This window comes from Atractosteus spatula, chromosome 1, assembly GCF_055471065.1.
Source record: "Atractosteus spatula isolate fAtrSpa1 chromosome 1, fAtrSpa1.hap1, whole genome shotgun sequence".
NCBI classification, from domain to species: Eukaryota; Metazoa; Chordata; class Actinopteri; order Semionotiformes; family Lepisosteidae; genus Atractosteus; species Atractosteus spatula.
The window spans coordinates 61,862,610-61,883,062 of record NC_142706.1 but is presented as its reverse complement, the minus strand read 5'-3'; the positions used below and the strand labels follow the sequence as shown (position 1 = coordinate 61,883,062).

General features: G+C 48.6%; 1 protein-coding gene across 1 annotated transcript in view; it reads right to left on the bottom strand.

Moving 5' to 3' along the window:
- Nucleotides 1–19,916: 19,916 nt before the first annotated feature.
- Nucleotides 19,917–20,453, bottom strand: part of LOC148841469 (pleckstrin homology domain-containing family A member 3-like) — a 61,519-nt gene continuing 60,982 nt past the window's right edge. Inside the window, exon 9 of the mRNA XM_088922030.1 lies at nucleotides 19,917–19,957. The gene's annotated coding sequence lies outside the window, so the exon portion shown is untranslated. The remainder of the gene's footprint in view (nucleotides 19,958–20,453) is intronic.

Sequence of the window (20,453 nt, the reverse complement as noted above, 5' to 3'; positions counted from 1 at the left end):
GGGAAACACCCCTACTGTTTTCAACTGTACTGTTAATGACCACGGAGAGTCGGGATCTTGGTTTTACGTCTCATCCGAAAGACGGCGCCTATTTGGATGCTGCACATTGGTGGTGGTGGAGGGGAGTCCCCATTACCTGTAAAGCGCTTTGAGTGGAGTGTCCAGAAAAGCGTAAGCTATTATTATTTTACAGTATAGTGTCCCCGTCACTATACTGGGGCATTAGGACCCACACAGACCGCAGGTGAGCGCCCCCTGCTGGCCCCACTAACACCTCTTCCAGCAGCAACCTTAGTTTTTCCCAAGAGGTCTCCCTTCCAGGTACTGACCAGGCTCACACCTGCTGAGCTTTAGGGGGCTGCCAGTTGAGAGTTGCAGGGTGATATGGCTGCTGGCGATACCTCAGTATTAATAACCGAACGGTGGATGTCGTGCTGTTTGAGCTAATCACTCATACTAGCAGTTTGCAAATGCAGATAAACACACAACTACCCTATGATTCTGTAAAACGCCACAAATTGTGATATAACTATTATAAAAATAAATTAATAGAACCAAAAATTATAATTAAGAAGACCTTTTGGACATAACCTTTTAATTTCGGGAGATGCGTTAGGTTAGACCCCCTCTCTCGGTTTATATCTCGGTTAAAAATGTGAAAATGTTTCCTGTGCTTATATATTATTCTCCCCGCCCCCCCCGTGCAATTAGAAATGTACTTACAAAAGTCATATAGGAGGATCTGTGCAGCCCTTTCTTTTAAAAAAAAAAAGAACAACAGCCGAAACGCCAAGTTGCACCTCGGGAGATTCCCGGGCCAGCGCGAGCGCTGCAGGGCCGGGAATCGCTCCAAGCCGGGGGGTGAAGCTGCACGCGCCGCTGTACCGCTCATCCATCGCGCCGCGCTCTCAGGGAGCCTGCGGTTCAAACGCCGGATCATTTTTCCTTCAGCGCAAACCGAGACGGGATGAGGCGACCCCGTTAATACAGCACGATGTTGAGGGAAAAAAACCATCACGATGCGAGGATGCCCAGAGATAAATTCCACTTTAATAAGCCGAGTGCAGTTATGTGCTTAGGCTCCTTAATCAAAACATTCCTCCCCATGCTGTTTTTATTAACCGGGGATGGAAGAAACGGTCACATAACAAACCAGAGCTCGCCGCCTCGCATAACAGTGAAGTCATCCTGGGTAATATTTCCCTTTATGTTATAAAAGTAGATTAAAAATAAAGCCAGACTCATTAGTAGTTATTAAAGTCTATGCTTACACACAGACGTATCGGGAATCCTGGAGTTTCATAATTTTTCAACCAAACCTCGCGCCGCAGTCTAGCAGGGCCCTCCGGCCAGAAACCCATCAGCTCAAAGATCTTAAAACGTGAAATCTGGTGTCAGTGTATCAGAATGATGGCACCAGTGGAGACTCGCGTAAACCATTAGTCTGCTGCTAGATCCGTACGAGCTGGATAGAGATCTTTTTGGTGCATTACGCCACAAACTGTGGTAAAAGCAGAGTTACCAGCGTCGGGACCGCGGAGCGAAAGCGCGCGCCAGTGCGCGTGGCGACCCGTGCCGAACCGCGCGTCACGGCGTAGGAACAATTCAGGATTCGTCTAAGAAAAACATGAGGTTAATGAATGACTGTTTACTAGTTTAACTGACCTGCTCTGATTTACTACTACTACTGCCAGGACTACAGATACTAACACTGCTACAGCTACTGACAATATTACTAGAGATAAGATAAGATCACTTTATTGGCCATGTACAATTTCTTGTTTTAGGAACTTGTGTCTTTTTTCACATACCCCAGCTTGCTCTCCATGAGACACCCAGACAGGGAGAGAAGCTTGGGGTCAGAGCGCAGGGTCAGCCATTTATCTGGCACCCCTGGAGTAGCTGGGGTTAAGGGCCTTGCTTAGGGGCCCAGTAGAGTAGGATTCCTCTGCCAGCCGCAGGATATGAAGTAGTAACCTTCTAGCCACAGGCACAGATCCTTAGCTACAGAGCCACCACACTACCCCAAGGTAGTAAGTAGTGTTGCTACTAACACTACTACTGCCAGTGCTACAATTACTAGCACTACTATTGCTACTAACACTGCTACTGCTACTAACACTACTACTACTGCCAGTGCTACAATTACTAGCACTACTATTGCTACTAACACTGCTACTGCTACTAACACTACTACTACTGCCAGTGTTACTGCTACTAACACTACTACTACTGCCAGTACTACAATTACTAACCCTTCTACCGCTACTAACACGGCTACTGCTACTAACACTACTGCTGCCAGTTCTGCTACTTCTACTAACGCTACTACTGCTACTAACACTACAGCTGTTCCTTACAGTACTACTGCTACTGTTGCCAATGCTACTGCTACTAACGCTAATACTGCTACTAATACTACTGCTGCAATTGCTATTCATACTAATATTGCAGCTACTACTATACCCTAAAAATAAATAGGTTATTTGGGCAGATTGACTGCTACTCTTGAAATTTCTTCATTTTAAATCAATCAATCTAGCAATCATGGGAGAATTCACAGTATTTGATCAGTTTTCCCCGAAGCTCTGTACTTCCCCCATAATGCTTTAAATCACACAAACCTTTATTTATTCTTTAAGGGAAAAAGGATGGAGTAATTTCCAGGTCAAATGGTGCCCTCTACTGTCCACTTATGTACGAATATGTCTTGTTTATTTATTCCTTTGTTGGAAAAAGAAACAAACAGGCAAAAGCTCTGATCCAAACCTGGCACTGTGTCATCGTGTTTAATGGCTGTGCGTGTGTGTCTAGGTGTGCCGGCTATGTCATCTTGTTCCAAAAGTGACTCTGTCCCAGCCAGTGCTGAAATAGCCCCAGATGTGACCTTGTGCCTCCTCCAGCTGCTGAAACAGCTCTGGATGTTTCCTCCTACCTATTTCTGAGGTCCCAGGTCTGATCTGCGAAGGTTGTGAAACTGACCACTCCTGTACACAATACATCTCAGAGAAGGGGTCTCAGACATGAGTCTCACCTAGTTAGTTTTATGGGTCACCATGAAATCACATATTTCTGAACACAGGGGCCACTTGTAAGTTATTGATCATTTAAGCAGATAGTTTGTTCAGTTACAGACAATCCAACAGACTGTTTTCCTGATCAGCTGGGACATGAGAATTGTGTGTAAGTGGTGGGATGTAAGGGCATTTGTGCACGCTCAGATTTCCCGAGGTACATAATGGTGTCATCCTTGCCAACAACAGCCCTCCATGCTCTCCATGAAACACACACAATCATCGACATTCATAGCTGCACCTGAGCACCTCACGTTGCTTCTTTCATAAAACAAGCGATCGTTCTTCTCCATTGTTTCTGCCGTCTGCCTAGCACGGAGCACCTGGATCTGTGTTTCTTAGCAGAAACGCTGACGAACCGGTTTGGGGGGACAATGGCTTGGGCAGAGTATGTGTTGCCAAGTGCTGGAGTAACAACAGGTTTTTCTTATGGGAAACAACACGTCACTGTGGAATGTGCCACCTGTTGTAACAATTCTAGCAATGGGTCAATCGTTCTAGCAATTAGCCCAGCAGGCCAAGAAAGGATTCAAGCTCTGGACAGAGCACATCTTGTGTCTGTGGTGGACACCAGGCTGGGATACCTCAGAGGGAAATTAAGTGCCAGTCTGGAGGTCAAACATTCACAGCTTGAGTGTTGAATTTCTCAAAGGTGACTGTGAGCAATGGAAAGAAATTAAACATACAATAAAGGCTATTCATTGGATAAGTTTATACTGAATATCACTATCGCTCAATGTGGTTTTAAAAGGAATTACACGTCTTCAAAAAAGTTTTGTATTTTTGGATTGCTACATTTGATAGGAAAATGTTTTGCTTTTGTTATCAAAGGGTTTTTCAGAAAACAAACACTTGAAGTTGTTGCAAAGTGTGATCTGTGACTTATCTATATGTCACATGTGCTATATGCTAGAGTGAAAAAGCATTTTTTTCCTGAGACGTTTCATTTGATTGACTGTTTTGTGAATACGTATTACTTGGAAATCAAGTTTTATAACTGTTATTAACTTTAGGGCTCCAGCTATGGCCGTGTTTTAAATGAAGACTTAAATATACATTTAAAGAGTAGATTCAAAGGACAAGGCCTCTAAATTCTCTTTCAACAAGCTGGGGGAGTCCCACATGGAAAATAAAATATCCTGTCAATGTACCCTGTTCAATTTGCAATCGCTCATCTTGTACACAATATTGGCCCATAAAAGGACATTATCAGGCTCTTTTCATTCTATGCATTTTGGATATACACAGTGGTTGTGTATTGTGTACAGGATTTTGGTTCAGCTGTTCTCTAAATCTTGGGAGGTGTTTCAGCCCTGGTCCTGGAGAACCACAGTCCAGCTGGACTTAGGAGTAGCATCACATTTCTAAAAAGCCCTGGTCACTTTATTGTTTATGAATTACGTGGGTGATCTTTTTTTTTAAATTCAGTAATACTGAGACCATTTGGGACGATAATTTGAAACAATCAGCAGGGGGTGGGGGTGGGGGCTGTTTTTGATACGATCAGGAAGTGTGTCCACATAACACTGACGGTATGATGCCATACTCTCCCAGGCTGACTGACCAACGCGCGTTCCTTAACCAGTATAGACTGAGCTATAATGTGCTGCACGGCTCCTGCAAAGACTTGACTCTAATTGAAACCATACTGCCACTGTTCTGAATCTAACTGCAGAGTTTCGGTCACAGCACACAGAGGTCTGGAGATATGTAGACAGATAGAGATCAGGCTGTGTGTGGGGGGGTGTTGAGATGGAGACAGGGAGCACTTTAACCCAAACTTTTATACTGTTACACATCCATCCATCCAAGCTCTTCATCCAATACGGACTCGCAGGGGAGCTGCCGCTTATCCCAACATGTAGTGGGCGCCAGGCAGGGCACACACAGACACAGACACGCACCCACATTCACATCGGGGCCAGTGTTCGAAGAGGGCAATTCACCTACCAGCACATCTGTAGACTGTGGCAGGAAAGCAGAGCACCCAGAGGAACCCCATGCGAACATGGGGAGAACATGCAGACTCCACACAGACAGCACCCAGGGAATTGAACCCAGGGCCTCAGCCCTGTGAGCCAGCAATGCTGACCATCATTCCCCCCACAGTTACGCATAGCTTTAAAAAATCCTACACACAGCATATTTAACCGTTCTTTTTTAAAAAGCGATTTCCTCATTATGGCTTCGGAAAGCCAAATTCCTTCCTTAACTACTACGCATGTAGGCCAGAATACAAGCCTACCATCTTCAGGAGATCTTCACTCAGGTTAACGTGTACACGGACATGCGGGTGGTTTTTAACGTTTTGAGACGTTTCTGGCGTACTGAGGGGGGGGGAGCGTACCCCCGGGTATCAGCTTTCCACAAGCCAGCGCACACGGAGCGTTTCGTGTCGGTACACCCGTGACCAGACCGGGGTTTTTTTTAATCGTCGCCAGCTCACACTGTCCGCGTGACACGGCACCAGATGGTAGCACTTTAGCTTCTTGCGGCGCGCGGAGGCTCTGTAGAAGAGGAACTCGGGAGCGTCGCACTTCAATAAGACCCATCTTTCATCTCCGGTATATATAGAGTATATGTCTCCTTTGCTTGAAGTTTCGAAGTAGGCTTATGTGCAGTACTTGGAAATCCTGTGTCGTCGGGTAGGATTTCCCCTATTCCAGGGAGATGAAGTGTTATAGGAACCGTTGCTCCCATATTAAGTGGGAAGAGTCGGCGCGCTGGTCTGAGCTGAAGTCAGCGCAGTACAGAGAAGAGAAGGAGGGGGAGATTGGGAGACCGGTTGGATGACTGAGAGGAGCTAGGAGAGACGGGGGGGGGGGGGGGGGGAAGGAGGGAGAGGGGCTACTGAAAACCGCATCCAGCTCTTGTAATTGGGCTAAGGACAGTCAGTGCTCAGCGGTTTGCCTTTAAAGAAGTACACGCCGGCGTTTCAGAGGAAACAGGACAGGAGGATTATGACGACGATTGGAAACACATGCCGTTTTCAGCTACTTTCATTACCGACAAGTCAAAGTCACTTAGCACGGCTACGGTAGCGAGCGAGGAGACGGGGAGAGACAGGGCACGGAAATAGCTAGATACACGGATATTGAAAATAATATCGCACAATTACACGGCCGTGTCTGAAATAACTTCTGTACGACCGATTGCTGCAGCACCGATAGCTTGCGCGCTGATCATGACAGTGTTTCGTGTGAATCCAGGGGAAATGTAATACACTCTGGGCCTAATTCTGCCTAGTTCTGTTAAGGGTTTAACGGTGAGGTCAAGGGGGTCGTTAAAGACACGTGCAACTCGTAAAATCAACCGAGAGATTCTCGACTCGAATTGAACCGTCACTCCAGATGCTGCCAAGTGTGAATTCATTCGGAAACTCGGCTGCGATCTCGGCACGACCCGGTCTGCGAGGCTATCGTGTCCCAGGTGGAGGTGTGAATCGGTCTGAACGCAGTGACGGACTGTGTCACTCATCGGGCGAGAAACCTTCCCTTCATGTCGTACAAACCGAACCCTTTCTTTCTTTGTAGGATACACTGCCCACGCTGCTCGGATCCACGGTGAAAGCCCTCTGCTTGAGGAATCCAGATTTTTTTTTTTTAAAAAAAGGCACTTTGACGTTTGAAATGAATCAGTATTTAAACTGTGTGCCGTTTAGCTGTTCAACATTCTTCTGCTCGCGGACTCGGGGAGGTTACTGGAAGCCAGCGGGTCTCGCGGATTGGGCGGCAGTTTGTGTGTGCGCGCGCGCCGGAGGGGGGGACGGGACGGACGAGAGGAGACAGACGCCAGCCTTGAGTTTAAAACACTCTGGGGAGAACTGCGGCTGAGGACGGGGGAGCGGAGGAGGGGCGGGGGGACGGGGGCTGGTGGTGGTAGTGGTCTCATTAACCCCGTACGAGCTGGAGTCCCAGCGGCAAGCTCTCCTTCGCCACAGCCTCTTTGATGAGGCGGGAGCCACAGTCTCAATCAGTCCCACATGCCTCCTGCTCCGAGTGAGAGAGGGAGAGTCTGGGGCCAGGAGTGAGGTGGTGGTGACTGGGGGGGGGGAAGGCTTGCTCCTTTTCTGGCTTGACTTTGGACTTTTTTTTCCCCTCTCCTTGTGGGCTAAACTTGAACCTTCATGAAGCAATCCACTAGCCTGTCTCATGTGGCTTTTTTTTTTTGGAAAAAACAAACTACGTAAAATATTTTAGAGTATTTATTCACTCCCCCCCCGCCCCCCAACACACGCACACACAACCCCCACCCACCCCTCCTTTCAGAAACCAGAAACCCTGCTGCTTTGCCTGGCTGCTGGACCGGACCCTTCTAGACCAGCTCTTCACGGGGTCCGAGCTCATGCAGCCATGATGAAGCAAGACGTTTCCCTGGGAGACAACTGAGACAGGGACGAGGAGGCTGGCTGTCGTCCGGCTTTTAAGTTGCACACAGACAGACAGCCAGATGCGTTTGGGCTCCTTTGTGGTCAAGGAAAAAACCAAGCGTATGGATGAAATAATGAGAGGTTTTACCTGTGGAGCGAGCTGTGATGCATGGTACACGTAGAGTACCCTACAGGTCTGGTGCTTCCTGGTGGAGGAAACATGTTATGCATACCGTACATCGGTCAAAATCTGATACCGAAGTTAAAATCAGTCTCAGCCATTCTCCAGCCTCGCTGCCCTTGGTGTGCCAAGATCACATCACCGGCCCCATCAGGTGATGCGTTCGTCAGGAGGCTGGTTATGACGTCCTCCCCTGCTGAGTCGCTCATCTTGCTCATCCCGACGGGACACGAGCTGGTTGGTAGGCCACTTTCACTCCGAAATGTGCAAAAAGAGGGGTAAACGCCAACTGAATCAGACATACAATTACTTGCATTAGTAATCTGTCTTTTCACATACCCCAGCTTGCTCTCCATGAGACACACAGACAGGGAGAGAAGCTTGGGGTCAGAGCACAGGGTCAGCCATTTATCTGGCACCCCTGGAGCAGCTGGGGTTAAGGGCCTCGCTCAGGGGCCCAACGGGGTAGGATTCCTCTGCTGGCCGCAGGATGCAAACCGGCAACCTTCCAGCCACAGGCGCGGATCCTTAGCCGCAGAGCCACCGCTCCACCCTGAACTTTAAACTGGTCTAATGCTGAACCACGTGATTGATGGAGGGAGTCGAGCGACCATCACTGCGGTACTTCTAGTGTCTAGAACAGCCGCCAGACAGCGCACGATTATTGATTTGGAGCACCTCGAGTCGGTCGCAAGCCTGTTGTTCCAGCTCGCTTTTCCTCGGTCACTAGTGTTTCCCTCCTTCGTAGGCCCTAGTGCCTCATGGGAAATCCGGCACTGGCGACGGAAAGGGCGGCTCACGGAACCGACCGTGAAGCGGAGAGCACCGGGCGAGCCGTCCCTCTCCCGTCCACGGCCACGCCCGCCGCTTCAGCGCTCAGCTGAGGCGCGTTTGAAAAAGGGGGGGGGGTGGCAGTCACGCTTTTCTCCCGTCGCTCTTCGAAACAAAAAAGGAAGCGGTCTGATTCACCGGCGGCCGGAACGACCCCGGAGATCGCGGGCAAGGTGTGGAGTGTTCCACACGCAGCGCGCGTCCGACCCACCCTCGCCGGAGCCCGGAATATTCCCAAACGACAAAAATGCAGTCGCCCTCCCCCGTAAAGAAAAAAAATCCACGGTTGTGAGTGCGCGAGTCTGCCGCGTGTGTCGTCGTCTCTTCTAAGAAGCGTCATGTTAATGCCGTGCAGAAATGTGGAAGTGATTTGTGGTTCCCTAGCTCCTAGAGTGAAGTCTGATCATCTGGTCGCTTTCACAACACTGAGCCTTGGTCTTAATGATTTACACAGTGCCGGAATACTGCCACTATTGCACTGCATCTTAATCCCATTGGCGTTTTTTTCCCTTTTGCAGGAAGCAATGAATTGCCCCCCCTCCTCATTATAGGGATAATTAGCGGGCTTTTAAACTAAATTAAAACATAATTTTTCTGGCGGTCTGGTCTGGGCCAGATTGCTTTATTCCTGTTCCATTCTGCGCGCCTCAGTGTTTTAGGTTATGTCATTCTTCCCTGGTTTCACAGCTGTAGCATGCCGTTTGGGGCTACTTCAGAAGAAAGGGGCTTATATGGTATCATCTCTCGGTTCTTGGGTTTTCCAGTTTTCCACATCGTGCCATGTTTTTGCTTAGACAGGTATTCTAATTACCTGTGGCTTTTCATGCTTTGCACCCATTTATAAAGCTACAGCTGAGGGAAATTCAGGTGACGCACCTTGCTCGAGAGTACCATACCAGTGTCTCATCTGGGATTTGAACCCACAACCTCCCAGTTCCAACCCCAAAGCTCTAACCACTGCCTTTCGCTTTTCGATAACAGCAAACAAACAGAAGATGACATTGCAGCTTCCTACCTGGGTTAGAAACATTCACCTCTAAAGACAGTTTGCATCCACCATGGTCCTGTCCATGCTTGGCCTTCTCAGAGCAGATGGTTTCCGCGGCCTCTTCTCCTTGGTGATGCTTCCTGTGTAATCACGATCCTACGAGCGCCGGGCTGGACGGCCTCCTTTTGGCCTCACTAATGGAAGTCAAGTATCTTGTTAGTGATTTTCAATCAAAGCATCAATCCATCAAAGTTTATTCAATCAGTCAAAGTTTTTTTTTTATCAAACGCACAACAATACCGCGTACAGCAGTAGTCGCTGGCAATGAGATGTCTTTTCTACGAGCTCACCGGAGGGGGGGGTAAAAATCACAGAATGAAGGTTACAGAAAATAAGGTTACATAATAATAGATAATAGTGTAATAGAAATTGAATAAAAGAAACACAGACAGAACTCAATATAAATAGAGCTGCTATGTGTCCATGGTGGTATGCAATATGTCATGTCCAAGTAGTGCAGTACGCCCAGTACAGTGAAAACTGTGTGTCCATGTAGCCATTACAGGTGATTTGCTAAAGGAGCTGCAGGTTGGCTGTTTAGCAGTCTTATTGCCTGGAGGTAGAAGCTGTTCCGTAGTCTGTTGGACTTTGACCGAATGCTTCGGTGCCGTTTACCGGACGGTAGGAGAGAAAACAGTTTGTGACTGGGATGACTGGGGTCCTTGAGAATGGACCTGGACTTCTTAAGACTTTTGAATTGGTGGTTGCTGGCTCAAAGCTTGGACTTAATCAAGGAGTGGGGAGAGGGATCGAGGAGCAAGGGGAGGGAGAGGGATCGAGGAGTATGGAGGAGGGAGAGGGATCGAGGAGGAGGAGGATGGAGAGGGATCGAGGAGGAGGGGGAGGGATCGAGGAGGAGGAAGAGAAGGAGGAGAGGAATTGAGGAGTGTGGAGGAGGGAGAGGGATCCAGGAGTGTGGAGGAGGGAGAGGGGTCGAGGAGTGTGGAGGAGGGAGAGGGATCGAGGAGCAGGGGGAGGGATCGAGGAGGAGGAAGAGAACACGGAGAGGTATCAAGGAATGTGGAGGAGGGAGAGGGATCGAGGAGTGTGGAGGAGGGAGAGGGATCCAGGAGTGTGGAGGAGGGAGAGGAATGGATACTCTGCTGTAGAGAAGAGGCATTAGAATCATGTGGCAGCACAACAAACTGGCTCTAATAGGTCGTTAGTTACAATAACTCATTGCAATAATTCACGCCAATTTCACTCCTCATTCCTTCTCCCCGCTCCTCGATCCCTCTCCCTTCTCCTCAATCCCCCTCCCTTCTCCTCAATCCCCCTCCCTTCTCCTCGATCCCCCTCCCTTCTCCCCGATCCCTCTCCCTGCTCCTCGATCCCTCTCCCTACTCCCTGATCCCTCTCCCTGCTCCTCGATCCCTCTCCTCGTTCTCTTCCTCCTCCTCATTCCCTCTCCTGGCTCCTCGATCCCTCTCGCTGCTCCTCGATCCCTCTCCTTGTTCTCTTCCTCCTCCTCATTCCCTCTCCTGGCTCCTCGATCCCCCTCCCTTCTCCTCGATCCCTCTCCCTTCTCCCCGATCCCTCTCCCTGCTCCTCGATCCCTCTCCCTACTCCCTGATCCCTCTCCCTGCTCCTCGATCCCTCTCCTCATTCTCTTCCTCCTCCTCATTCCCTCTCCTGGCTCCTCGATCCCTCTCGCTGCTCCTCGATCCCTCTCCTTGTTCTCTTCCTCCTCCTCATTCCCTCTCCTGGCTCCTCGATCCCTCTCGCTGCTCCTCGATCCCTCTCCTTGTTCTCTTCCTCCTCCTCATTCCCTCTCCTGGCTCCTCGATCCCTCTCGCTGCTCCTCGATCCCTCTCCCGGCTCCTCGATCCCTCTCCCTGCTCCTCGAAAGGGATTGTACTGTGTCAAGAACTGGAAAATCTGAGAGACAAGTTGAAATGAATGTAGACTTTTTCATCTGAGTTGAACAAGAAAATCTGTGAGAGATGTATTTATCAGTAAGCTGCTTAAGCGTTCTTGACAGATTTTTGCTACAATCATTTTATGCCTATTTTAAGGCATATTCCTAAACGAGGAAAAGTGCATCACATAATACAGAGAGCAGAGGATTCTTTTAAAGTATTGAAAATATTTTATTTAATTTCATGAGATCAATCAGGTTTTTAAATAAAGCAGGCAGTCAACTTAAAAGCAACCATTTAATGCATCAATGTTCTGTGATTGCATTCAAAAGTGGAGTTTTTATTCTTTTTTTCTTTTTCTTGTTTTTTGAGTCGATAACCACATTATTTTTTTCTTTTTCGTGATTCAAGCCGAGATGATTCCACTGGGGCTAGTTTATTGGTTTTCTTAATTGGTGCCAGTTTCCATTTCAGTTTCCAAAAATAATTATGGTTATATATATATATTTATATATAGCTTGTGTGTGTGTGCGTTTGTGTGTGAGTGACCCTGAGTCTCTGCAATGCGATGATTCATGCATCTTAAATACCGCCACAGTGGCGCAGTGCAAAATAACCCAGTGGACCAAGGGGTCTGAGCTCAGGGGATTTCTTGCTGTTGAATGGAAAGAAATGTAATCGAGAGATTGTTTTATTTATTCGTAAGCCTTTCTTGGTTGAGCTGTTCCTGCCTGGCTTAGAGGGACAGCGCATCGCTTTCCTTAATTAGGAATAAGTTGTACACGGAAACCTACACAAGCCAAACCCTCAACAAGAGCTATGCAGAAATAGAGCGCAGTTTCAGAAAACGCAGGAATGCAGGCAGCTCAGAGAACAGAAGCAGCAAAGAAAGGCAGTTACCACAGCAGACCAGCTCCGGCTTCCTTCCCTGAGCTGCAGCCACGGACCGTGGCCATGGAAATCTGAGAGCAGAGGAGAAGGTGTAGGAATGGTGATGATCTCAGCAAGACGAATTTAAGCTATTTGGGATTTGGCTTAGAGCTGAAACAGCCCTTCCAATTTCTCATTTCCTACCACTATTCATAACTTGTTCTGGGTTTCTACAACATATTGCTCTGGTTGGAAACCATTACAGATTGAGATCAGTGCACAGTGCAAGGATGCCATTTATAACTGATAACCGGCAGCTTACGTCATCTCCTCCTTCCTAATATCTCAGTTCTTAGTTTTTGTCCGTGTACTGTTGTTTCTTTTTTGGAAACAGCAGCACTCAGCCTCGCTTGTCACTTCCATTCATGCTTACCGCCAGGGCTGAGCTGAGAGGTGTGTTGGACATACATGAAAGCTGGACAGGCCTCAGGGCAGAAGGCGTGTCTCCGATAGGCTTAAGAGCGCCATGGCGCAACCCTAGTTAGCTTCCCCAGTGCACTTCAAAATCAGCTTGGAGGAATCCACGTAGAAAATGTTTTCTCCTTTTGGACAGGACGTTCTGGACAATTCTCCTTATCTTAAAATGATGGACGATGCTGGACAAAATGTTTTCTCCTGTTGGACAGTTTGACATACATGAAACTGTCCAACAGGACATGAAAGCTGGACAGGCCTCAGGGCAGATGGCATGGCGCTAATGGGCTTAAAAGCGTCTGGCGCAACGCTATTTAGCTTCCCCACTTCACTTCAAAATCAGCTTGTCCACTTAGAAAATGTGTCCTCCTATTGGACAGGATGGATTAATAGCCTTAGAAGAACCAGCAACAGGGAATCATACAGGCGATGCCCATACAGTCCCAAAAAGCAGGAGAAGACTTGCCAGTCCTTCCAGGGCAGTGCTACCTGAAGCAGAGCAAACACAGCAGAGTGAGGACAGCATGCAAGGGGACACTGACCTCCTGGTGCCTTCCCTCACTAACCCATGCACATTCTAATACACAACAGCATCTGATGTGTAACAGGAAACCTTTTTTTTTTAAGAGCCTGTGCCGTGTTGGAACCCCTGAATTCCCTCCACTGGTACGAAGGGTTAAAAAAACTTTGAGCACCCCTTCCCCACCCTCCTCGCACAAGAACCCCAGGGTGTGCTGGAGCTGGGGGCGCCTGCCAGGGAGCCGAGCAGTAGCCCCGTGTCATTATTTGCTAGCTTTTCCCTGTAAATGTGATAATTACATAGTTCCCCAGAGGAAAACAGCGGGCGAATGCAGGGCTGCTTTTTGGTAACTTTTTAAATATGTTTAATACCATTCAGCCTTTTATTTTCTGCAGAAGGCTGCCTTCTTCCCTGCCCCAGCAGAGGGGCACAGAGACGCTGAAGTGAGAAGCAAAGTGCCTGCTGTCCATCCATCCTCCGCCTGTGTCACTGAGACCCCCCCCAGCTTGCAACGCACTGTATTCAACAGGACAGAGGCAGTCAGGCAGACACCCCAAAAGAGCAGTCTAGGGGGTCAACGCTGGCTGGTGTTCATCTTGCATTTGCTGTGGGTTGCAAGGTGAATATAAGAGATCATCAGCACAACCTTGCTTCTGTGATTGCAGTGGCACCCAGTTTCACCTGCTGAGACCTCACTCTCTCCTGCAGTGTCTCTAGGCTTGCACAGGCACAGACATAAGCATGAGCTATCACTCCCATTCTTCACCAGCTCTCCAAAAAAGACTGTATACAGTTTATATTACCAGATACAATAGGCATAAATCTATTCTAACAAATTTTAAACAATATAGATTGATCATTTTTTTAAAAAAGGCTCGTTTTAGCGTATCAAAAAATCCACTTCTTAACATACAATAGGCACTTTCTGCTAGGGTGTGAGCAGTGATTTGGTCTCATTGAATTAGGGTGATGAGATCAATATATTGCAAGTGAGACTATGTTGTTGATTCTGGGCCAGACCTTGCTACGGCTTGAATCAAACGGATCCCAGCAGTGTTCGAGATTCTGGGGATTCTGGCAGGTTCGTTTATCTCCTGCGCTGTACTGAGACTGAGCACTGACTGAGAGTGCGTGAGAGATCACAGTGCTGCTGCTGTGTCTGATTAGCTCGGCCTACACGTGCAGAATGACAGCTCCCGCGAAGCAGGAAAGACTCACTGCTGAACTGTTCAGCGGAGGCAATCCATTGACACACACTCATGCCTGTTTTCATTGTGCACCAGTTTCTCCCAGGGCTTAGGAAAGCAGATCTCAAAGCTGTTGGGTTTTTTTTTCGAGGAAATAAAAAGTAACAGAGAAAGGAAAAACAAAGCAGACAGTGTCCTTTGTCCTTGGCAGGAGGGTTTGTTTGTATTGAAAGCACCATCGCACTCAGCTCGCTGCAGTGTTTTTGAAGATCGCAGGCCGAACCCTATTGTGCTGTGACCACACTGTACGAAACCACAATAAAGTCCAATTAAAACCTACTGCCTTCCAAGACGGGGAGCCAACCACTGGCCACAGATCCACAAACAAAGGGATATCTATTAAATGAAAGGGAAAAGCAATAAAAAATGTGTCTGCTGAGGCCCGCTGATTCAAACCAGGAGTTTACAAACTGCAACTGGCTTTTTTATACGGTCTAGCACATTAAAACCCAGTTAGCGATTTATTTATTTGAAGCCGTTTGAGGTTTATTATTGCAAAGACTTAAGAAATGAATATTGGTATTGTTTACAAATTTAAATAGCTCGTTCTGGCAACACAATAAGTCTGAGTGCCACAGTTACAGAAGCCTCAGCGTCTCGTCCAAGACTTGGGGGGGGGGGGCGGGTGTTGCCCTGAATTGCACAATGAAATGCATCAATAATGGGCCTGTAACAAAGGAAAGGTAGAGGACAGTGAATAACTCATTATGTAGGATTAAATAAGGGCACTTAGTGGAACCAAATAAACTTACTATTACTGTTACTACTTCTATATTAACTCTAGTAACTATGCCACTTCTATAGTAACTATAGCTTGAAAATCCAGCAAGCAGGATTTTTTCCAGGATGTAAGACTAATGTTACCTTTAGTCTGCACATATAAACAATTACTTATGTTTGAAAGACAGATGTACAAAAGATGTACCTTGTCCGTACCATTGGCCTGAGCTTACAGAAATCTTTCTTTCACACCCAGAACAACAAATAATTTGTCTTAATTTTATAAGACTCTCATGGACTAGCCAACAGTTATTAAGTGACAGTGCTGCTGTTTTTCTTCCAGTCACACCATACTTCAAGATGTGTTTTTTTGCAGCATCTGTCTATTGATTTGTCTGTGGTGGGCGGTGTGTGACCAGTGCCCATATTCATCACCCAGCCAGTAGCACAGGGCAGGTTTACCAGAGGCTGTAGAGTGGTAAATCTGTGCCGCGCTGTACGAGACAAGACACTCGTGTTCTCTGATATTTGCACGATGCCGGTGATGTCATATTTACTGACACGTGACAGTGTGCTGGGAAGTCCTGATCATGTGCTGTTTGCTGCGTTATGTGTGTTAGTGTATCAGTACTAACACCGTGTCAATTAAGAGCATAAGAACACCCCAAAGATCTAATAAAGAGAATGTCCTTTGGTCTGTTTTGTTCCTTTACTTACTCAGCTTCAACAATATGGCTGAATAGTTTGCTCCAGACACCCACAACTTTCTGTGAAGACTTCCTACCTATTTTTAGTCCTAGCAGGGGTGTTACCACCTTGATGTTGGATCTTGTCATTTCTCAAAAGCTAAGCAAGGTTGTTATCTGGTCTCTGCTTGGGGAGAAGACTTCTAAGGAAACCCAAGTTGCTGCTGTAAATGGTGGTGTGAACCAGTAGGGGACGCTCTTCTCTCAAGACCAGAATTTTCAAACCGATACCCCCGTATGCTGAGCAGGTAACTGAGCAACGTAGTCCTTTGCATGAGATGTTAAACTGAGGGTCTAAATACTTGCTCATTTAAAATCATATGGCACTATTCATCAGATCCACAGTGTCGTGTCTAAATTGCACTGTGGTCTTCCTAAAATCTCCCCCCAGTTCCACTGGTCCAGCAATGGTTCGGTCCTGCCTCTGGGCTGCAGGGCAGAGGGGCTGCTGGTGCAGAAGGCCTGCTGCAGGTCCCCCAGCCCAGCCAGGTGCTGCACTTCGATGATAGATGAAATGGGTCCCCCACCCGTACACCATGCAAATGCAACGGATTGCATTAATTAAATGTGCTTTCTTTTAGTTTGCAAGAGCAAGTTAGAAATATTACAGTACCAGCATTGTGTCCCTTGTGCTCCATCACAGAATGTGAGAGATTGCATACTACTCTGGGCTCATGACAGCTCATTAAGGCTCCAGGCTTCAAAAGAAGGAACTGAATTGTGCAGAAAAAAAAGAGGCAGAAGCATCACTGTAATCATACTCCCATTTTGTGCAGCTTCTACGGGTGCTAAGAAGATCCCAGCGGCTCTCAGTGTCTCAGCGCTGCTGTGGAGAGGAGGACTGTTCCTGCTGCTGGGGGGCGGGGGTCTGGCGTGGGGGGGTGGGGCTGGTGGTCAGCCCCGGTGGTGCCAGCGTGTTTACAAAAACAACATTGTGCACGGCGGTGCGCTCTTTTCTTAATGAGCCCCCCCACTGCGCCACCACCCCCTGGGCCACCACCTGCGAGCCCGTGCCCACAACCCCAGTGCCACCCCAGGAACTGGCACACATGCCCCCTCCCTGCCCAGACAGCACGTTGGGAAAGGAGCATTTGCTTAGCATGGGGGTAGTACCTGAAAACCAACCGAAACAGACTAATGCTCGCACGTTGCTGCAGTCCAGGTCATGGTCTCCTGTCTTGTTGCACTGTGTCGCCACCCTTGTATAGGTCTGCTGTGGCGTACTGTGATAAAAGTAGACACCGTAGTGAAACCATGACTGTACAGCGGTAAAGCGCTGAGTCCACAGAGCTTGTTATTGGCTAAAGGGAACCCCAACCAAGCAAGGAATAAGTATGGCAAACTGTACACACAGTGAAGCCGTGGGCAATCTGCAGAGATACCCTGTCAATGTCCACTTCATCAGGGCAGGAGTAAGAGGTGTGACATCAGGCAGACTAAAGCAGGTTGTCCAGTCCTGGTCCTGGGGGGTCAGTGTGTCTGCAGGGTGTCCAGTCCTGGTCCTGGGGGGTCAGTGTGTCTGTAGGGTGTCCAGTCCTGGTCCTGGGGGGTCAGTGTGTCTACAGGGTGTTCTATTCTGGTCCTGGGGGGTCAGTGTGTCTGCAGGGTGTCCAGTCCTGGTCCTGGATGGTCAGTGTCTCTGCAGGTGTCCAGTCCTGGTCCTGGGGGGTCAGTGTGTCTGCGGGGTGTCCAGTCCTGGTCCTGGGGGGTCAGTGTGTCTGCAGGGTGTCCAGTCCTGGTCCTGGGGGGTCAGTGTGTCTACAGGGTGTTCTATTCTGGTCCTGGGGGGTCAGTGTGTCTGTAGGGTGTCCAGTCCTGGTCCTGGGGGGTCAGTGTGTCTACAGGGTGTTCTATTCTGGTCCTGGGGGGTCAGTGTGTCTGTAGGGTGTCCAGTCCTGGTCCTGGGGGGTCAGTGTGTCTACAGGGTGTTCTATTCTGGTCCTGGGGGGTCAGTGTGTCTGCAGAGTGTCCAGTCCTGGTCCTGGGGGGTCAGTGTGTCTGCAGGGTTTCCTGTCCTGCTCCTGGGGGGTCAGTGTGTCTGCAGGGTGTCCAGTCCTGCTCCTGGGGGGTCAGTGTGTCTGCAGGGTGTCCAGTCCTGGTCCTGGGGGGTCAGTGTGTCTGTAGGGTGTCACGTCCTGGTCCTGGGGGGTCAGTGTGTCTGCAGGGTGTTCTATTCTGGTCCTGGGGGGTCAGTGTGTCTGCAGGGTGTCCAGTCCTGGTCCTGGATGGTCAGTGTCTCTGCAGGTGTCCAGTCCTGGTCCTGGGGGGTCAGTGTGTCTGCAGGGTGTCCAGTCCTGGTCCTGGGGGGTCAGTGTGTCTGCAGGGTGTCCAGTCCCGGTCCTGGGGGGTCAGTGTGTCTACAGGGTGTCCAGTCCCGGTCCTGGGGGGACAGTGTGTCTGCAGGTGTCCAGTCCTGGTCCTGGGGGGTCAGTGTCTCTGCAGGGTGTCCAGTCCTGCTCCTGGGGGGTCAGTGTCTCTGCAGGGTGTCCAGTCCTGCTCCTGGGGGGTCAGTGTGTCTGCAGGGTGTCCAGTCCTGGTCCTGGAAGGATAAGCTTGTTTGCAGGATGTCCAGGTGTCTTTAAAGCAGCAGCAACTGAAGAGCTGGGAGGAGCTGTTAAGCTAGTGTGGTTTAGCCAGGAATGAGCTGCTCCAGGTTGTTAAGAGCCCAGCTGGACGAAAAGAGCAGCCCTCTAGGATGAGGCCTGGGGACTGCTGGACCAAAGCAAAGCCAAGGAAAAGGAGGAAAAATATTTGTTTCCAGGCCCAGGAAGAAAAAGAGCAAACTGCCTGTGATGAATAAATCCCACCAGAAGACCAGAAGAAAAGGTTTTTTTTTGGTTGCTTTTTTCAAACGAATGCAGCCCAGCATGACTAAGAATTTCTCTGAGACACCAAGAAGACAAAACATTTCCTATGGGTGAAAACAATTATGTTCAAGATATGTACATAACAATCATAGAAATATAATATCACATGGAGTCATTGTATAGTAGCATATTAATATAATACTAGTATTTCAATAAGCATCTAAGCTACAGAAATTGTGAAATTACATGTTTTGGTTTACAATTTTATATTTTAGGACTTATCCACGTATAATGCAGTTTTGTAGAATTTTGTATAATGTCTAATTCATTTAATTTTAACCCTTATAATTTGACTAGGATATGTGCCTACCAGTTCAAAAATTTATTTAATGTATTATGCTGAACATAAGCAGTTTGGTTTGTCCTAATATAATCAGTATTGTGCCAGATAAAGACGGGAAAGGGGAAACTGGGATGGTGGAGCTACAGCAGGGAGTCCCCAGGTCTTGAACACAACTGAAATACTCCCTAAAAGAGTGGGAGGTGAGATACCTGGCTCTTCAAAGGCCTGGCTGTCCGGCTGGGGTAGAACAGCACCCAGGGGCCCTGGGTCAGCCTTGTAAAAGCATGGCACACACTCCTTTCCTCAGTAAAGAGAAGCTGGAGCAGCTGTCTCTTTAAAAGCCCTTAAAAAAGGTGTTAGTGGCGCGCACACTGGGGCCTGCAGCCAGCAGGGGGCGTGGGCGAGCGGCGTGTGGGTGTGGCGTGGGCTCCCGCGGGTTTCTGGTCAGGCTGCCTGGAGCCCTTGGGCGCTGGCACGGGGCGCGAGGCTCCGGGAGGGGCCCCCAAACCAGTCCGCAGGGCCACGCCCACACGCCCATTAAGGCCGAGGTCTTCGGCGGCAGGCGCTTCTTTTAGAGCCGCGACCACAGCCTGTGGCTTTGGGACGGCAGCGTGGTTCGGATTCTGGGGCGTTTTCAAATCACTTCTTTGTCTTCAAGGAGGAAATGCGAAGATAAAAACATGGATGTGCTCCTGAGCCCTGCCTCGCCAATGGAGCTCATCTATTTTGAATGAAAAGTGTTTTTTGTGTGTGTTTCGCCCCAGCAGATCCTGCTCTGCGTGCATGTCCTCCACAGAGAGGGACAGGGAGGAAGCTTCTGTACTGTCTGCGGGGCTGCATCCACAAGCATCTTCCTTGATTCCCCTTCCTGAAAAGGAGAGAATAGTGTTTTTTCTTGCTCTTGGATTTGGTAGATTCCACTGGCTCAGCACTTCATTCTCTAAAGGTGTCTGATTTCTATCCTCACCCCCTCAGACCAACACCTTTCCTCACCTGAGAAGCATTGCTGAGAGCAGGGCCTGTCGGTCCCCTGACCAGCTGGACACCTGCATGAATTCAAGGCTGGCGGGGTTATATGAAGGCAAAAGAGCCTTGTGCCCATTGCATGCTGGGATAGGCTCCGGCTCTCCCATAACCCTGAACTGGAAGAAGCGGTTAGAAAATGGATGGGTGGACATTTAAGTTTGGCTCTCAAAAGCTCATAGCCAGGAAATTTACATTTTAAAGTGTAGATATATTCTAAAAAAAACGTACAATGCACTAAGTGTTGATTAGATTTCACACCCAAAACAATTTTATTGTCATGCATTAAGAAACACCAAGTGTGTTATTCAAAGACACATCTTCACCCACAACATATAAGC